The sequence below is a fragment of the Ranitomeya imitator genome, chromosome 10, assembly GCF_032444005.1.
Source record: "Ranitomeya imitator isolate aRanImi1 chromosome 10, aRanImi1.pri, whole genome shotgun sequence".
NCBI classification, from domain to species: domain Eukaryota; kingdom Metazoa; phylum Chordata; class Amphibia; order Anura; family Dendrobatidae; genus Ranitomeya; species Ranitomeya imitator.
In genome coordinates this window covers 25292380-25317293 of record NC_091291.1, presented here as the reverse complement: position 1 = coordinate 25317293, position 24914 = coordinate 25292380, and the positions used below count along the sequence as shown (strand labels likewise).

General features: G+C 46.3%; 1 protein-coding gene across 8 annotated transcripts in view; it reads left to right on the top strand.

The window, feature by feature from the left end:
- Positions 1 to 24914, top strand: part of LOC138651816 (myelin-associated glycoprotein-like) — a 127551-nt gene that overhangs the window by 41346 nt on the left and 61291 nt on the right. For 4 of the 8 annotated variants that reach the window (XM_069742331.1, XM_069742329.1, XM_069742333.1 and 1 more), the window contains exon 2: positions 15299 to 15352. The gene's annotated coding sequence lies outside the window, so the exon portion shown is untranslated. Of the gene's footprint in view, positions 1 to 12666; positions 14430 to 15298; positions 15353 to 24914 lie in introns of those variants that run through there. The other 4 variants (XM_069742327.1, XM_069742332.1, XM_069742334.1 and 1 more) reach the window with 2 other exon arrangements.

Here is a 24914-nt window from a genome sequence, read left to right as displayed (position 1 = left end):
CTATAGAATGTGACTGTGCTGTGACCACGCTGAGGATCTTCTGCATGTATCTCCTTGTATCACTGAGTGCGGTCACTGCATCCTATAGAATGTGACTGTGCTGTGACCACGCTGAGGATCTTGTGGATGTATCTCCGTGTATCACTGAGTGCGGTCACTGCATCCTATAGAATGTGACTGTGCTGTGACCACGCTGAGGATCTTGTGGATGTATCTCCTTGTATCACTGAGTGCGGTCACTGCATCCTATAGAATGTGACTGTGCTGTGACCACGCTGAGGGTCTTGTGGATGTATCTCCTTATATCACTGAGTGCGGTCACTGCATCCTATAGAATGTGACTGTGCTGTGACCACGCTGAGGATCTTGTGGATGTATCTCCTTGTATCACTGAGTGCGGTCACTGCATCCTATAGAATGTGACTGTGCTGTGACCACGCTGAGGATCTTGTGGATGTATCTCCTTGTATCACTGAGTGCGGTCACTGCATCCTATAGAATGTGACTGTGCTGTGACCACGCTGAGGATCTTGTGGATGTATCTCCTTGTATCACTGAGTGCGGTCACTGCATCCTATAGAATGTGACTGTGCTGTGACCACGCTGAGGATCTTGTGGATGTATCTCCGTGTATCACTGAGTGCGGTCACTGCGTCCTATAGAATGTGACTGTGCTGTGACCACGCTGAGGATCTTGTGGATGTATCTCCGTGTATCACTGAGTGCGGTCACTGCATCCTATAGAATGTGACTGTGCTGTGACCACGCTGAGGATCTTGTAGATGTATCTCCTTATATCACTGAGTGCGGTCACTGCATCCTATAGAATGTGACTGTGCTGTGACCACACTGAGGATCTTGTGGATGTATCTCCGTGTATCACTGAGTGCGGTCACTGCGTCCTATAGAATGTGACTGTGCTGTGACCACGCTGAGGATCTTGTGGATGTATCTCCGTGTATCACTGAGTGCGGTCACTGCATCCTATAGAATGTGACTGTGCTGTGACCACGCTGAGGATCTTGTAGATGTATCTCCTTATATCACTGAGTGCGGTCACTGCATCCTATAGAATGTGACTGTGCTGTGACCACGCTGAGGATCTTGTGGATGTATCTCCGTGTATCACTGAGTGCGGTCACTGCATCCTATAGAATGTGACTGTGCTGTGACCACGCTGAGGATCTTGTGGATGTATCTCCTTGTATCACTGAGTGCGGTCACTGCATCCTATAGAATGTGACTGTGCTGTGACCACGCTGAGGATCTTGTGGATATATCTCCTTGTATCACTGAGTGCGGTCACTGCATCCTATAGAATGTGACTGTGCTGTGACCACGCTGAGGATCTTGTGGATGTATCTCCTTGTATCACTGAGTGCGGTCACTGCATCCTATAGAATGTGACTGTGCTGTGACCACGCTGAGGATCTTGTGGATGTATCACTGAGTGCGGTCACTGCATCCTATAGAATGTGACTGTGCTGTGACCACGCTGAGGATCTTGTGGATGTATCACTGAGTGCGGTCACTGCATCCTATAGAATGTGACTGTGCTGTGACCACGCTGAGGATCTTGTGGATGTATCTCCGTGTATCACTGAGTGCAGTCACTGCATCCAGGCTCGGACTGGCCCACCGGGGAACCGGAGGATCCTCCGGTGGGCCCTGACACTGGCATCTGCTGGCAGGGTCTCCCCCCGCTCCAGGGCCCCCCCCGCCGCCGCCCGCTCGCTCGCCTGCTCGCCTTGAATACTCACCCTGCCTGCTTCAGCGATGGTCTCGGCGTCTGCACTGCACGAGCGGTCACGTGACACCGCTCATTAAGATCATGAATATGCGCATATTCATGATCTTAATGAACGGTGTCACATGACCGCTCAAGCAGGAAGAAGGTGCTGCGCCGGCGGCGCCGCCTAGAGTCGGGACAGAGCGCGAGGGATGTCGGCACGGCCGTGCAGTGGGAAGACAGGTGAGTATGAGGGACGGGGGAACGGGGGGGGGAATGAAGGAGGACATAAGCCGGCGCGCCGAGCAGGAGCAGGAGCAGAGAGATAAGCCTGCATACAGGGGGGGATATGAGCCATGCAGGGGGGGATATGAGCCATGCAGGGGGGGATATGAGCCATGCAGGGGGGGATATGAGCCATGCATACAGGAGGGGGGTCATTATACAGTATGGAGCATCATGTGTGGCCGTTATACAGTATGGAGCATCATTTGTGGTCATTATACAGTATGGAGCACCATGTGTGACCATTATACAGTATGGAGCATCATGTGTGGCCGTTATACAGTATGGAGCATCATTTGTGGTCATTATACAGTATGGAGCATCATGTGTGGCCGTTATACAGTATGGAGCATTGTGTGGCCATTATACAGTATTGAGCATTATGTGAGATCATTATACAGTATGGAGCATCATGTGCGGCCGTTATACAGTATGGAGCATCATGTGCGGCCGTTATACAGTATTGAGCATCATTTGTGGTCCTGCATGTCTATTGCTCCAGTCCCTGACAGCAAGCAGCTTGAATGGTATCTGAGTCATTCCATCTTCGGCATTGAATCCTGCATATATCTATATATGTTAGTCATACTATTATGCATTTTTTGTGTTTATAGATATTTAATCTGACTTTGCATGTCCTTACTCAGCGAGATCACATAACTGTTTCAAAGTGGTCTATGATCCATGTAGACCTGGACATTTGTTTATCTGATCACTACATTTATTGTGTCCTGTTGTCTCAACTGAGTTTGATTGATTGCTAACGAGCTTTAACACAAAAAAAAAAAAAAAAAAATAGGAAGATCTAAGGGCTAGCCTTCTATAAATGTAGACTTAGCTTGGGGATGCATTCGTGCAGGGGTGCATTCGTGCACTTGTATTCGTGTATTTTTATTCAAAGTACTTTTTTTTCTAAGTACTCGGCAGTTATAACATGGCAGTTGGGCAGGAGACAGGTAAGACAATCTAAATCTATTCCCTATTCACTTGAAACAACACAAATACTCACCATATTTATTTGTATAATCTATATCCTGGCTGCTGCATTCACTCACATTCACCGCCCTCGCATTAACTCTCTACACTCCATCCATATCGGCCCCTCTGTCCTTGCCTCTCCTATGTATAGCACTCATGCTCTGTTCACATTGCTTAACAGCACAGATCCATTCAGTCCCACCATCCAACACAAGAGACGCTCTCACAAATCACTTAACCATCTGCTCACTCTTTCGATCCTCCTTCTCCTAGTTGCTGGAGACATCTCTCCAAACCCCGGCCCCCCATGTTATAGCCAGTCAAACCTCCCAATTGCTACACCCAGAAACCCCTCTAACCTTATTAATATTCCCTGCATGCCTTCTGTCTCTTTGAATTGTGCCCTTTGGAATTCTCGCTCTGTGTGTAATAAACTCTCCTTCATCCATGACTTCTTCCTTTCTAATTCTCTTAACCTCCTGGCTCTTACTGAAACCTGGATCCAGCAGTCAGACACCACCGCTGCTGCTGCTCTTTCATATGGTGCACTACACTTTTCTCATACCCCAAGATCGGACAACAGAGCAGGTGGAGGCGTTGGTCTGCTCCTTTCACCAAAATGCACTTTCCAAGTTATCCCCCAAGTACCCTCACTTGTCTTCCCTTCCTTTGAGGTCCATGTGGTCAGACTCTACGTCCCCTTCTCCATGCGAGTGGTGGTGGTGTATCGTCCTCCCGGCCCCTCTCATCAGTTCCTGGATCACTTTGCCACCTGGCTTCCACACTTTCTTTCCTGTGACACCCCCACCCTTATCATGGGTGATTTCAACATCCCTATTGCCTCTCCCCTCTCCCCATCTGCTTCTCACCTTTTGGCTCTAACCTCCTCTTTCGGCCTCTCGCAGCATACTAACTCGCCAACACATGAAGATGGAAACTCCCTTGACTTGGTCTTCTCCCGGCTTTGCTCAGTGGATGATTTCACAAACTCCCCTCTCCCGCTCTCTGACCACCACCTTCTTTCATTCTCTATCAAGAACTGCCATCCCGCTCAGGTCACCCCCACTTTCCACACTTATAGAAACATACAGGCCATTAACACCCAGGAACTTATGAAGAACTTGCAGTCCTCATTGGCCCCAATCTCCTCCATCTCATGTCCTGATTCTGCTCTGAAGCATTACAATGAAACCCTGCAAAGTGCCCTGGATGAAGCTGCTCCTCCTATACATAAAACAACTCGGCACAGACGGCAACAACCGTGGCACACGCTGCAAACACGTTTCCTGCAGCGGTGCTCCAGGTGCGCAGAACGTCTGTGGAGAAAATCTATTCTACCCAAAGATTTCATCCATTATAAGTTCATGCTAAAGACATACAATTCTGCCCTTCACCTCTCCAAACAAACCTACTTCAACACCCTCATCACCTCCCTGTCCAATAACCCTAAACGTCTCTTTGACACGTTCCAGTCCCTACTCAACCCAAGAGCGCAGGCCCCAACCACGGATCTCCGTGCTGACAATCTGGCCAATTACTTCAAAGAAAAAATTGACCATATTCGACAGGAAATCATCTCCCAATCTCTTCATACCATGCACTGTCCTCCCTCCCCCACTGCATCTAGTTCACTCTCTGACTTTGAACCAGTTACAGAAGAAGAAGTGATCAGGCTCCTTGCATCTTCTCGCCCGACCACTTGCACCAGTGACCCCATTCCGTCACACTTCCTCCAGTCCCTTTCCCCGGCTGTCACCTCTCACCTAACTAAAATATTCAACCTTTCCCTCACTTCCGGTATTTTTCCCTCCTCATTTAAGCATGCCATCATACATCCATTACTTAAAAAACCATCCCTCGACCAAAACTGTGCCGCTAATTATAGACCTGTCTCTAATCTTCCCTTCATCTCTAAACTCCTCGAACGCCTGGTCCACTCCCGTCTTACCCGCTATCTCTCAGATAACTCTCTTCTCGACCCTCTTCAATCTGGTTTCCGCTCTTTACACTCTACTGAAACTGCCCTCACTAAAGTCTCTAATGACCTACTAACAGCTAAATCTAATGGTCACTACTCCATGCTAATTCTCTTGGATCTCTCTGCAGCATTTGATACTGTGGATCATCAGCTCCTCCTCACTATGCTCCGCTCCATCGGCCTCAAGGACACCGTTCTCTCCTGGTTCTCCTCCTATCTCTCTGACCGATCCTTCACTGTATGTTTCGCTGGTTCCTCCTCCTCTCACCTTCCCCTTACTGTTGGGGTTCCTCAAGGATCAGTCCTAGGCCCCCTCCTCTTCTCTTTGTATACTGCCCCTATTGGACAAACAATCAGTAGATTTGGCTTCCAGTACCATCTCTATGCTGACGACACCCAACTATACACTTCTTCTCCTGATCTCACGCCTGCCTTATTAGAAAACACCAGTGATTGTCTTACCGCTGTCTCTAGCATCATGTCCTCCTTCTATCTGTATGTTATACTGTATAATAATAATAATATCTGAAACTAAACCTGTCAAAAACTGAACTCCTCGTGTTTTCTCCCTCTACTAACCTACCTTTGCCTGACATTGCCATCTCCGTTTGCGGTTCCACCATTACTCCAAAGCAACATGCCCGCTGCCTTGGGGTCATCCTTGATTCTGACCTTTCATTCACCCCCCACATCCGATCACTGGCTCGCTCTTCTTACCTGCATCTCAAAAACATTTCTAGAATTCGCCCTTTTCTTACTTTCGACTCTGCAAAAACTCTTACTGTTTCACTTATTCATTCTCGTCTGGACTATTGTAACTCTCTACTAATCGGCCTCCCTCTTACCAAACTCTCCCCGCTCCAATCTGTCCTGAATGCTGCTGCCAGGATCATATTCCTCACCAACCGTTACACCGATGCCTCTACCTTGTGCCAGTCATTACACTGGTTACCCATCCACTCAAGAATCCAGTACAAAACTACTACCCTCATCCACAAAGCACTCCATGGCTCAGCACCACCCTACATCTCCTCTCTGGTCTCAGTCTACCACCCTACCCGTGCCCTCCGCTCCGCTGATGACCTCAGGTTAGCATCCTCAATAATCAGAACCTCCCACTCCCGTCTCCAAGACTTTACACGTGCTGCGCCGATTCTTTGGAATGCACTACCTAGGATAATACGATTAATCCCCAATCCCCACAGTTTTAAGCGTGCCCTAAAAACTCATTTGTTCAGACTGGCCTACCGCCTCAATGCATTAACCTAACGATCCCTGTGTGGCCTATATTAAAAAAAAAAAAAAATTAATTAACTGGTTCATGCAGCTTTACATGAACACCCAAGCCTTACACTATGGCTGGTCCGAATAACTATAGCAATTGTTACCATCCACCTCTCGTGTCTCCCCTTTTCCTCATAGTTTGTAAGCTTACGAGCAGGGCCCTCACTCCTCTTGGTATCTGTTTTGAACTGTATTTCTGTTATGCTGTAATGTCTATTGTATGTACAAGTCCCCTCTATAATTTGTAAAGCGCTGCGGAATATGTTGGCGCTATATAAATAAAAATTATTATTATAATTATTATTATTATTATACAGTATGGAGAACTGTGTGGCCGTTATACACTATGGAGCATCATGTGTGGTGGCCGTTATACAGTATTGAGCATCATGTGCGGTCATTATACAGTATGGAGCACTGTGTGGCCATATTTTTTTGTTTATAATTATTGTATATAAAACAGTGTGATCAGCAGTGCTAAATGGCTGCGGTTGGGACGTGGATATGGGTGTGACTAGTTGTGAAATGGGTGTGGTCAGAGGCGTGGCCTAAAATTTGCCGCGGCGCACTACGCGCGCCGCAAACTTTATACCTCCTTCCCTTCTTCAAAAGTTGGGAGGTATGGTACCACATTTGCCAGATCACGGCAAGTGCCGCAAATCCCATAGAGAATGACTGAGGCCGAACGCAGTGTTGCCATAAGTGATCTGTTACGTGGCAGATGCAGAAAAACTGCCCGATCTGCTGCAAAAGGCGACTTTCACATCAGCGATTTTTGCCAAAGTCACTGCCGATAGTGTCATACTCACCAAAAGGGGAGGCAGCGCTAAAAGTGCCAAGGGCAGCAGAAACTCTAAATACGGCCCTGGGGGGCTACATTATATTCTGTGGGGGGACTGCATTATACTCAAGGTACTACATTATATTATGGGGGCTACATCATACTATATGAGGGGTTACAGTATACTCTATGGGGGGCTTCATTATATTCTGTGGTGGGGCTGCATTATTCTCTCAGGGGACTACATAATATTATGGGGGCTACATCATACTATATGAGGGGGCTACAGTATACTCTATGGGGGGGCTGCATTATATTCTGTGGTGGAACTGCATTCTCTCAGGGGACTACATTATATTCTGTGCTGGGTGGCATTATACTATATGAGGGGGGGCTGCATTATACCCTATGGGGGTGCTACATTATATTCTATGGTGGGGACTGTGTCATACCTGAGAGGGTTGCATTATATTTTGTGGGGTGCTGCATTATATTCTATGAGAGGGGACTGCATTATATTTTATGAGGGGGCTACATTATATTCTGTGAGGGGGCTACCCCAACCCTTGCTACATTATTAAGACGTGAACTACCTTATATTATACCCTGATATTAGCGCTTTTTACCGCACAATTGGTGGTCTTGTATCTATTTCTATGTAGCTACATAGTGGGCCCCAAGAATGATTTTCTCTGGTGGGCCCAAGGTGCTCCAGTCCGACGCTGATTGCATCCTATAGAATGTGACTGTGCTGTGACCACGCTGAGGATCTTGTGGATGTATCTTCTTGTATCACTGAGTGCGGTCACTGCATCCTATAGAATGTGACTGTGCTGTGACCACGCTGAGGATCTTGTGGATGTATCTCCGTGTATCACTGAGTGCGGTCACTGCATCCTATAGAATGTGACTGTGCTGTGACCACGCTGAGGATCTTGTGGATGTATCTCCGTGTATCACTGAGTGCGGTCACTGCATCCTATAGAATGTGACTGTGCTGTGACCACGCTGAGGATCTTGTGGATGTATCTCCTTGTATCACTGAGTGCGGTCACTGCGTCCTATAGAATGTGACTGTGCTGTGACCACACTGAGGATCTTGTAGATGTATCTCCTTGTATCACTGAGTGCGGTCACTGCGTCCTATAGAATGTGACTGTGCTGTGACCACGCTGAGGATCTTGTGGATGTATCTCCTTGTATCATTGAGTGTGGTCACTGCATCCTATAGAATGTGACTGTGCTGTGACCACGCTGAGGATCTTGTGGATGTATCTCCTTATATCACTGAGTGCGGTCACTGCATCCTATAGAATGTGACTGTGCTGTGACCACGCTGAGGATCTTGTGGATGTATCTCCTTGTATCACTGAGTGCGGTCACTGCATCCTATAGAATGTGACTGTGCTGTGACCACGCTGAGGATCTTGTGGATGTATCTCCTTGTATCACTGAGTGCGGTCACTGCATCCTATAGAATGTGACTGTGCTGTGACCATGCTGAGGATCTTGTGGATGTATCTCCTTGTATCACTGAGTGCGGTCACTGCATCCTATAGAATGTGACTGTGCTGTGACCACGCTGAGGATCTTGTGGATGTATCTTCTTGTATCACTGAGTGCGGTCACTGCATCCTATAGAATGTGACTGTGCTGTGACCACGCTGAGGATCTTGTGGATGTATCTCCGTGTATCACTGAGTGCGGTCACTGCATCCTATAGAATGTGACTGTGCTGTGACCACGCTGAGGATCTTGTGGATGTATCTCCTTGTATCACTGAGTGCGGTCACTGCGTCCTATAGAATGTGACTGTGCTGTGACCACACTGAGGATCTTGTAGATGTATCTCCTTGTATCACTGAGTGCGGTCACTGCGTCCTATAGAATGTGACTGTGCTGTGACCACGCTGAGGATCTTGTGGATGTATCTCCTTGTATCATTGAGTGTGGTCACTGCATCCTATAGAATGTGACTGTGCTGTGACCACGCTGAGGATCTTGTGGATGTATCTCCTTATATCACTGAGTGCGGTCACTGCATCCTATAGAATGTGACTGTGCTGTGACCACGCTGAGGATCTTGTGGATGTATCTCCTTGTATCACTGAGTGCGGTCACTGCATCCTATAGAATGTGACTGTGCTGTGACCACGCTGAGGATCTTGTGGATGTATCTCCTTGTATCACTGAGTGCGGTCACTGCATCCTATAGAATGTGACTGTGCTGTGACCATGCTGAGGATCTTGTGGATGTATCTCCTTGTATCACTGAGTGCGGTCACTGCATCCTATAGAATGTGACTGTGCTGTGACCACGCTGAGGATCTTGTGGATGTATCTCCTTGTATCATTGAGTGCGGTCACTGCATCCTATAGAATGTGACTGTGCTGTGACCACGCTGAGGATCTTGTGGATGTATCTCTTTGTATCACTGAGTGCGGTCACTGCATCCTATAGAATGTGACTGTGCTGTGACCACGCTGAGGATCTTGTGGATGTATCTCCTTGTATCACTGAGTGCGGTCACTGCATCTTATAGAATGTGACTGTGCTGTGACCACGCTGAGGATCTTCTGGATGTATCTCCTTGTATCACTGAGTGCAGTCACTGCATCCTATAGAATGTGACTGTGCTGTGACCACGCTGAGGATCTTGTGGATGTATCTCTTTGTATCACTGAGTGCGGTCACTGCGTCCTATAGAATGTGACTGTGCTGTGACCACGCTGAGGATCTTGTGGATGTATCTCCTTGTATCACTGAGTGCGGTCACTGCATCCTATAGAATGTGACTGTGCTGTGACCACGCTGAGGATCTTGTGGATGTATCTCTTTGTATCACTGAGTGCGGTCACTGCGTCCTATAGAATGTGACTGTGCTGTGACCACGCTGAGGATCTTGTGGATGTATCTCCTTGTATCATTGAGTGTGGTCACTGCATCCTATAGAATGTGACTGTGCTGTGACCACGCTGAGGATCTTGTGGATGTATCTCCTTGTATCTCTGAGTGCGGTCACTGCATCCTATAGAATGTGACTGCTGTGACCACGCTGAGGATCTTGTAGATGTATTTCCTTGTATCACTGAGTGCGGTCACTGCATCCTATAGAATGTGACTGTGCTGTGACCACGCTGAGGATCTTGTGGATGTATCTCCTTGTATCATTGAGTGTGGTCACTGCATCCTATAGAATGTGACTGTGCTGTGACCACGCTGAGGATCTTGTGGATGTATCTCCTTGTATCACTGAGTGCGGTCACTGCATCCTATAGAATGTGACTGTGCTGTGACCACGCTGAGGATCTTGTGGATGTATCTCCTTGTATCACTGAGTGCGGTCACTGCATCCTATAGAATGTGACTGTGCTGTGACCACGCTGAGGATCTTGTGGATGTATCTCCTTGTATCATTGAGTGTGGTCACTGCATCCTATAGAATGTGACTGTGCTGTGACCACGCTGAGGATCTTGTGGATGTATCTTCTTGTATCACTGAGTGCGGTCACTGCATCCTATAGAATGTGACTGTGCTGTGACCACGCTGAGGATCTTGTGGATGTATCTCTTTGTATCACTGAGTGCGGTCACTGCATCCTATAGAATGTGACTGTGCTGTGACCACGCTGAGGATCTTGTGGATGTATCTCCTTGTATCACTGAGTGCGGTCACTGCATCTTATAGAATGTGACTGTGCTGTGACCACGCTGAGGATCTTGTGGATGTATCTCCTTGTATCACTGAGTGCGGTCACTGCATCCTATAGAATGTGACTGTGCTGTGACCACGCTGAGGATCTTGTGGATGTATCTCCTTGTATCACTGAGTGCGGTCACTGCGTCCTATAGAATGTGACTGTGCTGTGACCACGCTGAGGATCTTGTGGATGTATCTCCTTGTATCACTGAGTGCGGTCACTGCGTCCTATAGAATGTGACTGTGCTGTGACCACGCTGAGGATCTTGTGGATGTATCTCCTTGTATCTCTGAGTGCGGTCACTGCATCCTATAGAATGTGACTGCTGTGACCACGCTGAGGATCTTCTGCATGTATCTCCTTGTATCACTGAGTGCGGTCACCGTGTCCTATAGAATGTGACTGTGCTGTGACCACGCTGAGGATCTTGTGGATGTATCTCCTTGTATCACTGAGTGCGGTCACTGCATCCTATAGAATGTGACTGTGCTGTGACCACGCTGAGGATCTTGTGGATGTATCTCCTTGTATCACTAAGTGCGGTCACTGCATCCTATAGAATGTGACTGTGCTGTGACCACGCTGAGGATCTTGTGGATGTGTCTCCTTGTATCACAGAGTGCAGTCACTGCATCCTATAGAATGTGACTGTGCTGTGACCACGCTGAGGATCTTGTGGATGTATCTCCTTGTATCACTGAGTGCGGTCACTGCATCCTATAGAATGTGACTGTGCTGTGACCACGCTGAGGATCTTCTGCATGTATCTCCTTGTATCACTGAGTGCGGTCACTGCATCCTATAGAATGTGATTGTGCTGTGACCACGCTGAGGATCTTGTGGATGTATCTCCTTGTATCACTGAGTGCGGTCACTGCATCCTATAGAATGTGACTTTGCTGTGACCACGCTGAGGATCTTCTGCATGTATCTCCTTGTATCACTGAGTGCGGTCACTGCATCCTATAGAATGTGACTGTGCTGTGACCACGCTGAGGATCTTCTGCATGTATCTCCTTGTATCACTGAGTGCGGTCACTGCATCCTATAGAATGTGACTGTGCTGTGACCACGCTGAGGATCTTGTGGATGTATCTCCTTGTATCACTGAGTGCGGTCACTGCATCCTATAGAATGTGACTGTGCTGTGACTACGCTGAGGATCTTCTGGATGTATCTCCTTGTATCACTGAGTGCGGTCACTGCATCCTATAGAATGTGACTGTGCTGTGACCACGCTGAGGATCTTGTGGATGTATCTCCTTGTATCACTGAGTGCGGTCACTGCATCCTATAGAATGTGACTGTGCTGTGACCACGCTGAAGATCTTGTGGATGTATCTCCGTGTATCACTGAGTGCGGTCACTGCATCCTATAGAATGTGACTGTGCTGTGACCACGCTGAGGATATTGTGGATGTGTTTCCTTGTATCACTGAGTGTGGTCACTGCATCCTATAGAATGTGACTGTGCTGTGACCACGCTGAGGATCTTGTGGATGTATCTCCTTGTATCACTGAGTGCGGTCACTGCGTCCTATAGAATGTGACTGTGCTGTGACCACGCTGAGGATCTTGTGGATGTATCTCCTTGTATCACTGAGTGCGGTCACTGCATCCTATAGAATGTGACTGTGCTGTGACCACGCTGAGGATCTTGTGGATGTATCTCCTTGTATCACTGAGTGTGGTCACTGCATCCTATAGAATGTGACTGTGCTGTGACCACGCTGAGGATCTTCTGGATGTATCTCCTTGTATCACTGAGTGCGGTCACTGCGTCCTATAGAATGTGACTGTGCTGTGACCACGCTGAGGATCTTGTGGATGTATCTCCTTGTATCACTGAGTGTGGTCACTGCATCCTATAGAATGTGACTGTGCTGTGACCACGCTGAGGATCTTGTGGATGTTTTTCCTTGTATCACTGAGTGCGGTCACTGCATCCTATAGAATGTGACTGTGCTGTGACCACGCTGAGGATCTTGTGGATGTATCTCCTTGTATCACTGAGTGCGGTCACCGTGTCCTATAGAATGTGAGTGATGCTGATGGTGCTGGCTGCCAGGACAGGCACAGATTGTCCTCCCACCTACACACCTACACAGAGGCAGACAGACACCAGCTGAACGCTTGCTAACATGTAACGTGCCATCTTCAGAGGCTCATCGGAGGGAGGTCTGCGCTGCGGCTCACAGGAATTTGTGAGTGGGTTCAGGATTTGAGGAAAATGTAGAGAAAGTGCATTTCTGAACTCCTACTAGAAGATTGTGCCCGGCTCATCATCGCCATCCCAGAGAGAGCTGTGCTAGGCTCGCAGTCACAAGCCCAGAGAGAACTGTGCCCAGAAAAGAAAACTCTGCCCGGATCATCGTCACCATTCTAGAAAGGTCTGTGCCCGCTCATCATTCATGTGCTGAAAAGGTCTGTGCCCTGCTCATCATCAAAGTTCTAGAGAGAACTGTGCCCAGATCATCAGCATCCAAAAAGGAACTGTGCCAGGATCATTGTCAATCCCAGAGAAGACTATGACCGGCTTATCACCATCCTAGAGAAGACTGTGCCTGGATCACTGCCACCATCCCAGAGAAGACTGTGTCCAGATCACTGCCACCATCCTAGAGAAGACTTTGTCCAGATCACTGTCACCATCCAGAGAAGACTTTGTCCAGATCACTGTCACCATCCAGAGAAGACTTTGTCCAGATCACTGCCACCATCCTAGAGAAGACTGTCCAGATCACTGCCACCATCCTAGAGAAGACTTTGTCCAGATCACTGTCACCATCCAGAGAAGACTTTGTCCAGATCACTGTCACCCTCCTAGAGAAGACTTTGTCCAGGTCACTGCCACCATCCTAGAGAAGACTTTGTCCAGATCACTGCCACCATCCTAGAGAAGATTATGCTCAGATCATTGTCACCATCCTAGAGAAGACTTTGTCCAGATCATTGTCACCATCCAGAGAAAACTTTGTCCAGATCACTGTCACCATCCCAGAGAAGACTTTGTCCAGATCACTGCCACCATCCAGAGAAGACTTTGTCCAGATCACTGTCACCCTCCTAGAGAAGACTTTGTCCAGATCACTGCCACCATCCTAGAGAAGATTATGCTCAGATCATTGTCACCCTCCTAGAGAAGACTTTGTCCAGATCATTGTCACCATCCAGAGAAAACTTTGTCCAGATCACTGTCACCATCCCAGAGAAGACTTTGTCCAGATCACTGCCACCATCCAGAGAAGACTGTGTCCAGATCACTGTCACCCTCCTAGAGAAGACTTTGTCCAGATCACTGTCACCATCCAGAGAAGACTTTGTCCAGATCACTGTCACCCACCTAGAGAAGACTTTGTCCAGATCACTGTCACCATCCTAGAGAAGACTTTGTCCAGATCACTGTCACCATCCTAGAGAAGACTGTGCCCGGATCACTGTCACCTTCCCATAGAAGACTTGCCTGGATTATCGTCACCTTCCCAGTGAAGACTGTGTCAAACTCATTCACCATCCTAGAGAAGACTGTGCCTGGCTCTCTGCCGTCATACGGAGAAAGACTGCGCCGAATTCACTGGCATTAATCAGGACAAGGACGTCCCTGGCTCAGGGGCATTATTCTGGAGGCGTTTTATATCTGTGCCAGGGGCAGCAGAGGTTGGGACTTGGTACCAGAGGGGCACTTGATCTAGGTGAGTGACTTATTGCCGTGTTTGTAGCTCATGTGACTTTATATTCTAGTGCTTCCTATCAGAAAAGTCTCCGTTTTTGTTTATTTTCGGACAAAACATATAAATAATGAATTGGAGATAATATACAGTTCTGTAATAATATGATTATTATAACGGCTGTAATAAACTAACATATGGATAGATTGTACCATGGACCATACCATAGAAAAATAGCGTGGAGGGGGATCCGGCACAGGTTATTCTATATCCCTTCTCTTTTGGGGTGTGTGAACTTATGCTCAGTTCCCCCTTTTCTACAGGCCATACATGCAACAGAAAATTGACCATGTCTTGCCATCGGGCAGTAATGGAGTGGAGTGGGCTCTGCAGCACCAGGGGGAAAAGGGCGCAGTGGAATGAACCTACTTTTGAATTTTGCAACAGTGTAGCAATTTTCTCTGCACAGTAAATAGGAGTGGCCTGTCATAAAAACCCCATCTGGGGGGGTCTGGTTAGAGGGTCACCCACCAATATTGGGTTTCTGGTTCCTCTTTAATGAAAATATCCAAGGGATTGACTAAGATTGGAAAAGAATGGTGTCTATTTTCCAGAAGCTGTGCCACACCGGCCAGTGGGTTATATTTGTCATTGCAGCTCAATTCCAGTGAACTCAATAGAAGTGAGCTGCAATACCAGAGTCAACCTGTGGACTAGAGTGGCGCTATTTTTTTTAAAAAGCAATATTTATATAATTATTGACAACTCCTTTAAGATTAAGTGCTATAGGGCAACTTCCAGGTGAAATGCGCAATATTTGACTTATTTTTTTAATTTATTTTTTTGGTTAGTATTTGGGTAATTAATACTTTTTTTTTTAATTATTTTTTTAGATTAGACGGTATCACATTTTATGCCGGGTGTCTGGACAGATTTGCACAGAGCAGGTAAGAGCGCGGTCTCTTTATCTTCCATTGTGTGGTTGAATGTCTCCACATGGTCGCAATGATACAATGACACGGGAAGGGACCTTCTGTTCGACATGGACAACGTTCTCTGTAAATGAAATTCATTTTGTTATTTTCGCCTTTGATGATTTATAACAGAATCCTAAATCCAGAATCCTGATCAAATAAATCCCCCCGTCCTCCGCTCGACCGCGCCGGACATGATTCTATCAATTCTAACGGCCAATCTTGATATTAATTAAAAAAAAGGTCTAGAATTGAGGAAGTTTTTCCTTTTAATCAAATATAACAAGTAACTTTTTCATTTGGAAACAATCTTCGAGGAGTTGTCCCACGAACAAAGTACATTTTAATTAATAGATCATCGAAAAAATATTGGATTAATATAATATGTTGTGTAAGAGCAGCAATTAGCCTATTGCCCTCAAATTTTAATTTGTAATAACAAAAGGCTAAAAAAATGAATACAATAGATAATAAAGTATGATGCAAACAAATGTGCTCCCAAAAACAGTATCCGCCTCCCACGCTCCCTCAATACCCCCAACAAAGAATGGTGACCCTGTCATAATATGATTCTATAACTGTAATCCTCACACAGCCCTCTGTACAGTTTAAGGGCCACAAAAAGTGCTCCATACAGTATAATGGCCCCAAATAGTGCTTCATATAGTATAATGGGCCCTACGTTGTGCTCTATACAGTATAATGGCCTCACATAGTACTCCATACAGTATAATGGCCACACATAGTGCTTCATATAGTATAATGGGCCCTACGTAGTGCTCTGTACAGTATAATGGCCTCACATAGTGCTCCATACAATGGCACCACATAGTGCTCCATACAGCATAATGCCTTCATATAGTGCTCCATACAGTATAATGGCTCTACATAGTGCTCCATACAGTATAATGGCTCCACATAGTGCTCCATACAGTGTAATAGCTTCACATAGTGCTCCATACAGTATAATGGCCTCATATAGTGCTCTATACAGTATTATGGCCTCACATAGTAATCCATACAGTATAATGGGCCCTACATAGTGCTCTATACAGTATAATGGCCTCACATAGTGCTCCATATAGTACAATTCCACCACATAGTGCTCCATATAGTACAATGCCACCACATAGTGCTCCATACAGTACAATGGCACCACAAAATGTTCCATACAGAATAATGGCCCTACATAGTGCTCCATACAGTATTATGGTCTCACATAGTGATCCATACAGTATAATGGCCTCACATAATGCTCCATACAGCATAATGGCACCACATAGTGCTCCATACAGCACAATGGCACTGCATAGTGCTCCACACAGCACAATGGCACCACATAGTGCTCTATACAGTATAATGGCCTCACATAGTGCTCCATACAGTACAATGGCACCACATAGTGCCCCATAAAGTACAATGGCACCACGTAGTGCTCCATATGGTATAATGGCTCGACATAGTGCTCCACACGGTATAATGGCCCCACCTAGTGCTCCATACAATATAATTGTGACAAAAAGTGCTCTATACAGTATAATCGCCCACATAGTGCTCCAGACAGTAAAATGTCCTCACATTGTGCTTCATACAGTATTATGGCCCTACATCGTGCTACTTACAGTATATTGGCCATACATAGCACTCCATATAGCATAAGGGCCCAAAAGGGTGCTCCATATACTATAATCACTCCACATGGTGCTCCAGACAGTATGATGGCCACACATAGTGATCCATACAGTATAATGGCCTCATATAGTGCTCCATACAGTATAGTGGTCCTACATTGTGATCTATACAGTATAATGACCCCACATAGCGCTCCATATAGTATAATGGCCTTATATACTGTGCTATACAGTATAATGGTCTCACACAGTGCTCAATACAGTATAATGGCCTCACATACTGCTCCATACAGTATAATGGCTCCAGATAGTGTTTCATACAGTATAATGGGCCCTACATAGTGTGCTGTACAGTATAATCACCCTAAATTTTCCAACATACAGTACAATGACACCACATAGTGCTCCACACAGTATATTAGCCCCACCTAGTGCTCCATACAATATTATGGTCATAAAAAGTGCTCCATACAGTATAATGGCCACACAAATGCTCCATACAGTATACTGGCCACAAAAATTGTTTCATACAGTATAATGGGAACCAGATAGTGCTCCATACAGTATAATGGCCCCACATACTGCTCCATACAGTATAATAGACTCCATATAGTGTGCCATACAGTATTATGGCCCCACAGTGTTCCATACAGTATAATGGCCCCATTTAGTACTCCATACACTATAATGACCTCACAGAGTGCTCCATACAGTATAATGACCCCATATAGTGTTCCATACAGTATAATGGCACCACATAAAAAAAAAAATCAATAATGCCCGTTCCCCACTGCTCTGGTCTCTTCATGGTGTCTTCAGATCCTCTGCACATCTCGGTTCAGCGCGTGCGTTGTAATGACTTCCATAACACCTGCTGCACTGAGATTTCAGTTGCAGAGGGTGAAAGTTGGCAGAGGGAGCATCAGTAGAAGCTATCTCCTTCATCACTGCTTTCAACTGTAGTGGCATCTAGGATGCCGATATTGTTGAAAGTGTGATGCTAGGTGAAAGTGCGTTGCAGGGCGGGGGACTGCCTGAAGTGGCGACTTAATATACTCAGCCTGTGGGCCAGATTTTGTCCCGCAGGCCAGAGTTTGACATATAATGCTGTACATATGACTGTAATTCACCCTGCAAGGCAAAAAACGACTTTTTATTATACTCGGCTATGGAGCGCTCCAGTCCGATGGGCGCCGCTTGCTCTTGGTCCGGTGCCTCCTTTCTTCTTGCAATGCCATCCTCCTTCTGTGCTTCGTGTGGGTGACGCGTCCTACATCATCCACACAGTGTTACCCTTTGTGCTTCGGCATAAGCGCCCTCTTCTCAACCCTGCCCCCACATGGAGCTAAAAAGTGGTGGCCGTAGTGTTATGTTTGCTAATGACAGGTGTTATGAAGGCAATCCAGACACACAGTGTGCTTAGCGATCAGAGCGCACACAGTGATCTGACAAATACCCAAAAATACAAGAACGAGCTCTGAGACGTGGAAACTCTGTAGACTGCACACCTGATCCTATCCTAAACACAACTAAAAGCGGCTGTGGATTGCGCCTAACAACTACCTAGGCAACTCGGCACAGCCTAAGAAACTAGCTAGCCTGAAGATAGAAAAATAGGCCTGACTTGCCCCAGAGAAATTCCCCAAAGGAAAAGGCAGCCCCCCACATATAATGACTGTGAGTAAGATGAAAAGACAAAACGTAGGGATGAAATAGATTCAGCAAAGTGGGGCCCGATATTCTAGGACAGAGCGAGGACAGTAAAGCGAACTTTGCAGTCTACAAAAAACCCTAAAGCAAAACCACGCAAAGGGGGCAAAAAAAACCCACCGTGACGAACTAACGACACGGCGGTACACCCTTTGCGTCTCAGAGCTTCCAGCAAAACAAAAGACAAGCTGGACAGAAAAAAAGCAACAAAAAAACAAAAAGCACTTAGCTATACAGAGCAGCAGGTCACAGGAACAATCAGGAGAAGCTCAGATCCAACACTGAAACATTGACAAGGAGCAAGGATAGCAGCATCAGGCGGAGTTAAGTAATGAAGCAGTTAACGAGCTCACCAGAACACCTGAGGGAGGAAGCTCAGAAGCTGCAGTACCACTTGTGACCACAGGAGTGAATTCAGCCACAGAATTCACAACAGTACCCCCCCCCTTGAGGAGGGGTCACCGAACCCTCACCAGAGCCCCCAGGCCGACCAGGATGAGCCGCATGAAAGGCACGAACAAGATCGGAAGCATGAACATCAGAGGCAAAAACCCAGGAATTATCTTCCTGAGCATAACCCTTCCATTTAACCAGATACTGGAGTTTCCGTCTAGAAACACGAGAATCCAAAATCTTCTCCACAATATACTCCAATTCCCCCTCCACCAAAACCGGGGCAGGAGGCTCAACAGATGGAACCATAGGTGCCACGTATCTCCGCAACAACGACCTATGGAATACATTATGTATGGAAAAGGAGTCTGGGAGGGTCAAACGAAAAGACACAGGATTGAGAACCTCAGAAATCCTATACGGACCAATAAAACGAGGTTTAAATTTAGGAGAGGAAACCTTCATAGGAATATGACGAGAAGATAACCAAACCAGATCCCCAACACGAAGTCGGGGACCCACACGGCGTCTGCGATTAGCGAAAAGTTGAGCTTTCTCCTGGGACAAGATCAAATTGTCCACTACCTGAGTCCAGATCTGCTGCAACCTATCCACCACAGAATCCACACCAGGACAGTCCGAAGACTCAACCTGTCCTGAAGAGAAACGAGGATGGAACCCAGAATTGCAAAAAAATGGAGAAACCAAGGTAGCCGAGCTGGCCCGATTATTAAGGGCGAACTCAGCCAACGGCAAAAAGGACACCCAATCATCCTGGTCTGCAGAAACAAAACATCTCAGATATGTTTCCAAGGTCTGATTGGTTCGTTCGGTCTGGCCATTAGTCTGAGGATGGAAAGCCGAGGAAAAGGATAGGTCAATGCCCATCCTACCACAAAAGGCTCGCCAAAACCTTGAAACAAACTGGGAACCTCTGTCAGAAACAATATTCTCAGGAATGCCATGCAACCGAACCACATGCTGAAAGAACAAAGGTACCAAATCAGAGGAGGAAGGCAATTTAGCCAAGGGCACCAGATGGACCATTTTAGAAAAGCGATCACAGACCACCCAAATGACTGACATCTTTTGAGAAACGGGAAGGTCAGAAATGAAATCCATCGAAATATGTGTCCAAGGCCTCTTTGGGACCGGCAAGGGCAAAAGCAACCCACTGGCACGAGAACAGCAGGGCTTAGCCCTAGCACAAATCCCACAGGACTGCACAAAAGTACGTACATCCCGTGACAGAGATGGCCACCAGAAGGATCTAGCCACTAAGTCTGTGGTACCAAAGATTCCAGGATGACCAGCCAACACCGAACAATGAAGTTCAGAGATAAGTTTATTAGTCCACCTATCAGGGACGAACAGTTTCTCTGCTGGACAACGATCAGGTTTATTCGCCTGAAATTTTTGCAGCACCCGCCGCAAATCAGGGGAGATGGCAGACACAATGACTCCTTCCTTGAGGATACCCGCTGGCTCAGATAAACCCGGAGAGTCGGGCACAAAACTCCTAGACAGAGCATCCGCCTTCACATTTTTAGAGCCCGGAAGGTACGAAATCACAAAGTCGAAGCGGGCAAAAAATAACGACCAACGGGCCTGTCTAGGATTCAAGCGCTTGGCAGACTCGAGATAAGTCAAGTTCTTATGATCAGTCAATACCACCACGCGATGCTTAGCTCCTTCAAGCCAATGACGCCACTCCTCGAATGCCCACTTCATGGCCAGCAACTCTCGATTGCCCACATTATAATTACACTCAGCGGGCGAAAACTTCCTGGAAAAGAAAGCACATGGTTTCATCACTGAGCAATCAGAACCTCTCTGTGACAAATCCGCCCCTGCTCCAATCTCAGAAGCATCAACCTCGACCTGGAACGGAAGATAAACATCTGGCTGACACAACACAGGGGCAGAACAAAAACGACGCTTCAACTCCTGAAAAGCTTCCACAGCAGCAGAAGACCAATTAACCAAATCAGCACCCTTCTTGGTCAAATCGGTCAATGGTTTGGCAATGCTAGAAAAATTACAGATGAAGCGACGATAAAAATTAGCAAAGCCCAGGAACTTTTGCAGACTTTTCAGAGATGTCGGCTGAATCCAATCCTGGATGGCTTGGACCTTAACTGGATCCATCTCGATAGTGGAAGGGGTAAAGATGAACCCCAAAAATGAAACTTTCTGCACACCGAAGAGACACTTTGATCCCTTCACAAACAAAGAGTTAGCACGCAGGACCTGAAAAACCATTCTGACCTGCTTCACATGAGACTCCCAATCATCTGAGAAGATCAAAATGTCATCCAAGTAAACAATCAGGAATTTATCCAGATACTCACGGAAGATGTCATGCATAAAAGACTGAAACACAGATGGAGCATTGGCAAGTCCGAACGGCATCACTAGATACTCAAAATGACCCTCGGGCGTATTAAATGCCGTTTTCCATTCATCTCCTTGCCTGATTCTCACCAGATTATACGCACCACGAAGATCTATCTTAGTGAACCAACTAGCCCCCTTAATCCGAGCAAACAAGTCAGATAACAATGGCAAGGGATACTGAAATTTAACAGTGATCTTATTAAGAAGGCGGTAATCAATACACGGTCTCAGCGAACCATCCTTCTTGGCTACAAAGAAGAACCCTGCTCCCAGTGGTGATGACGATGGGCGAATATGTCCCTTCTCCAGGGATTCCTTCACATAACTGCGCATAGCGGCGTGTTCGGGCACGGATAAATTAAATAATCGACCTTTAGGGAATTTACTACCAGGAATCAAATTGATAGCACAATCACAATCCCTATGCGGAGGTAGGGCATCGGACTTGGGCTCTTCAAATACATCCTGATAATCAGACAAAAACTCTGGGACCTCAGAAGGGGTGGATGACGAAATCGACAAAAATGGAACATCACCATGTACCCCCTGACAACCCCAGCTGGATACCGACATGGAATTCCAATCCAATACTGGATTATGGGTTTGTAGCCATGGCAACCCCAACACGACCACATCATGCAGATTATGCAACACCAGAAAGCGAATAACTTCCTGATGTGCAGGAGCCATGCACATGGTCAGCTGGGCCCAGTATTGAGGTTTATTCTTGGCCAAAGGTGTAGCATCAATTCCTCTCAATGGAATAGGACACCGCAAAGGCTCCAAGAAAAACCCACAACGTTTAGCATAATCCAAATCCATCAGATTCAGGGCAGCGCCCGAATCCACAAACGCCATGACAGAAAACGACGACAAAGAGGATATCAAGGTAATGGACAGAAGGAATTTGGACTGTACAGTATCAATGACGGCAGACCTAGCGGACCGCTTAGTGCGCTTAGGACAATCAGAAATAGCATGAGTGGAATCACCACAGTAGAAACACAGACCATTCAGACGTCTGTATTCCTGCCGTTCAACTCTAGTCATAGTCCTATCGCACTGCATAGGCTCAGGTTTAACCTCAGGCAGTACCGCCAAATGGCGCACAGATTTACGCTCGCGCAAGCGTCGACCGATCTGAATGGCCAAAGACAAAGACTCATTCAAACCAGCAGGCATAGGAAATCCCACCATGACATCCTTAAGAGCCTCAGAGAGACCCTTTCTGAACAAAGCTGCCAGCGCAGATTCATTCCACTGAGTGAGTACTGACCATTTCCTAAATTTCTAACAATATACTTCTATATCATCCTGACCCTGGCACAAAGCCAGCAAATTTTTCTCAGCCTGATCCACTGAATTAGGCTCATCGTACAGCAATCCGAGCGCCAGGAAAAATGCATCGACACTACTCAATGCAGGGTCTCCTGGCGCAAGAGAAAATGCCCAGTCTTGAGGGTCGCCGCGCAAAAAAGAAATAATAATCAAAACCTGTTGAATAGGATTACCAGAAGAATGAGGTTTCAAGGCCAGAAATAGCTTACAATTATTTTTGAAACTTAGAAACTTAGTTCTATCTCCAAAAAACAAATCAGGAATAGGAATTCTTGGTTCTAACATAGATTTCTGATCAATAGTATCTTGAATTTTTTGTACATTTATAACGAGATTATCCATTGAAGAGCACAGACCCTGAATATCCATGTCCACACCTGTGTCCAGAATCACCCAAATGTCTAGGGGAAAAAAAAAAAATGAACACAGAGCAGAAAAAAAAATTATGTAAGAACTTTTTCTTTCCCTCTATTGAGAATCATTAGTTTTGGCTCCTTGTACTGTTATGTTTGCTAATGACAGGTGTTATGAAGGCAATCCAGAAACACAGTGTGCTTAGCGATCAGAGCGCACACAGTGATCTGACAAATACCCAAAAATACAAGAACGAGCTCTGAGACGTGGAAACTCTGTAGACTGCACACCTGATCCTATCCTAAACACAACTAAAAGCGGCTGTGGATTGCGCCTAACAACTACCTAGGCAACTCGGCACAGCCTAAGAAACTAGCTACCCTGAAGATAGAAAAATAGGCCTGACTTGCCTCAGAGAAATTCCCCAAAGGAAAAGGCAGCCCCCCACATATAATGACTGTGAGTAAGATGAAAAGACAAAACGTAGGGATGAAATAGATTCAGCAAAGTGGGGCCCGATATTCTAGGACAGAGCGAGGACAGTAAAGCGAACTTTGCAGTCTACAAAAAACCCTAAAGCAAAACCACGCAAAGGGGGCAAAAAAAACCCACCGTGCCGAACTAACGGCACGGCGGTACACCCTTTGCGTCTCAGAGCTTCCAGCAAAACAAAAGACAAGCTGGACAGAAAAAAAGCAACAAAAAAACAAAAAGCACTTAGCTATACAGAGCAGCAGGTCACAGGAACAATCAGGAGAAGCTCAGATCCAACACTGAAACATTGACAAGGAGCAAGGATAGCAGCATCAGGCGGAGTTAAGTAATGAAGCAGTTAACGAGCTCACCAGAACACCTGAGGGAGGAAGCTCAGAAGCTGCAGTACCACTTGTGACCACAGGAGTGAATTCAGCCACAGAATTCACAACACCGTAGGTTATATTGGAATAAAATAGGTGACAGGTTCCCTTTAAATGGGTTTTCCCATGTCATAAAGTGATGACGAAACGCTAGAACTTGCCTTTACGTTATTTCCTCCAGTGATGTTGCCAATAAAGTGGTTCCTTCGCGATATATAGCGGCACAGTGCCACCTGGTCCGCGGGGGAGGTGCAACACAGCTCTATTATAGGGGATGAAACTGACTGCATTTCACTACACATCCGGTTTCCATAAAGTAGTGACTCAACAGTAGAATTTGTCACTACTTTATGATTGAAAGGGATCTACTATTATCCTGAGAATAAAGTGATTCCTTCACAGTATATCAGCAGAGCATCACCTGCTCCGCAGGGGAGGTCCAGCACAACCCACCATTAAAGGGAATAAAACTGACTACATTTAGCTACACATCCAGGTTCCATAAAGTGTCGGTGAAATACTAAAATATGTTATTAATTTATGATGTCCAGTGATGCTGAGAATAAAGTGGTCCCTTCTCGGTATATATCAGCACTGGGCCACCTACTCCTTGGGGAAGGTGCAGCAAAGCTCCAGTAGTGGGAATGAAATTGAATGAACTTCCCTGCACATCCAGGTTCCATAAAGTAATGGCGAAACACTAGAATATGCCATTACTTTATGACCTCCAATATTCTCGAGAATAAAGTGGTCCCTTCTGGATATAGTTGGAGCCCATTCTATTCTATTCACTGTCTCACAGCAAGGGTCAACAAATTTAGGCACTCTAGCTGATAAACTACAACTCCCAGCATC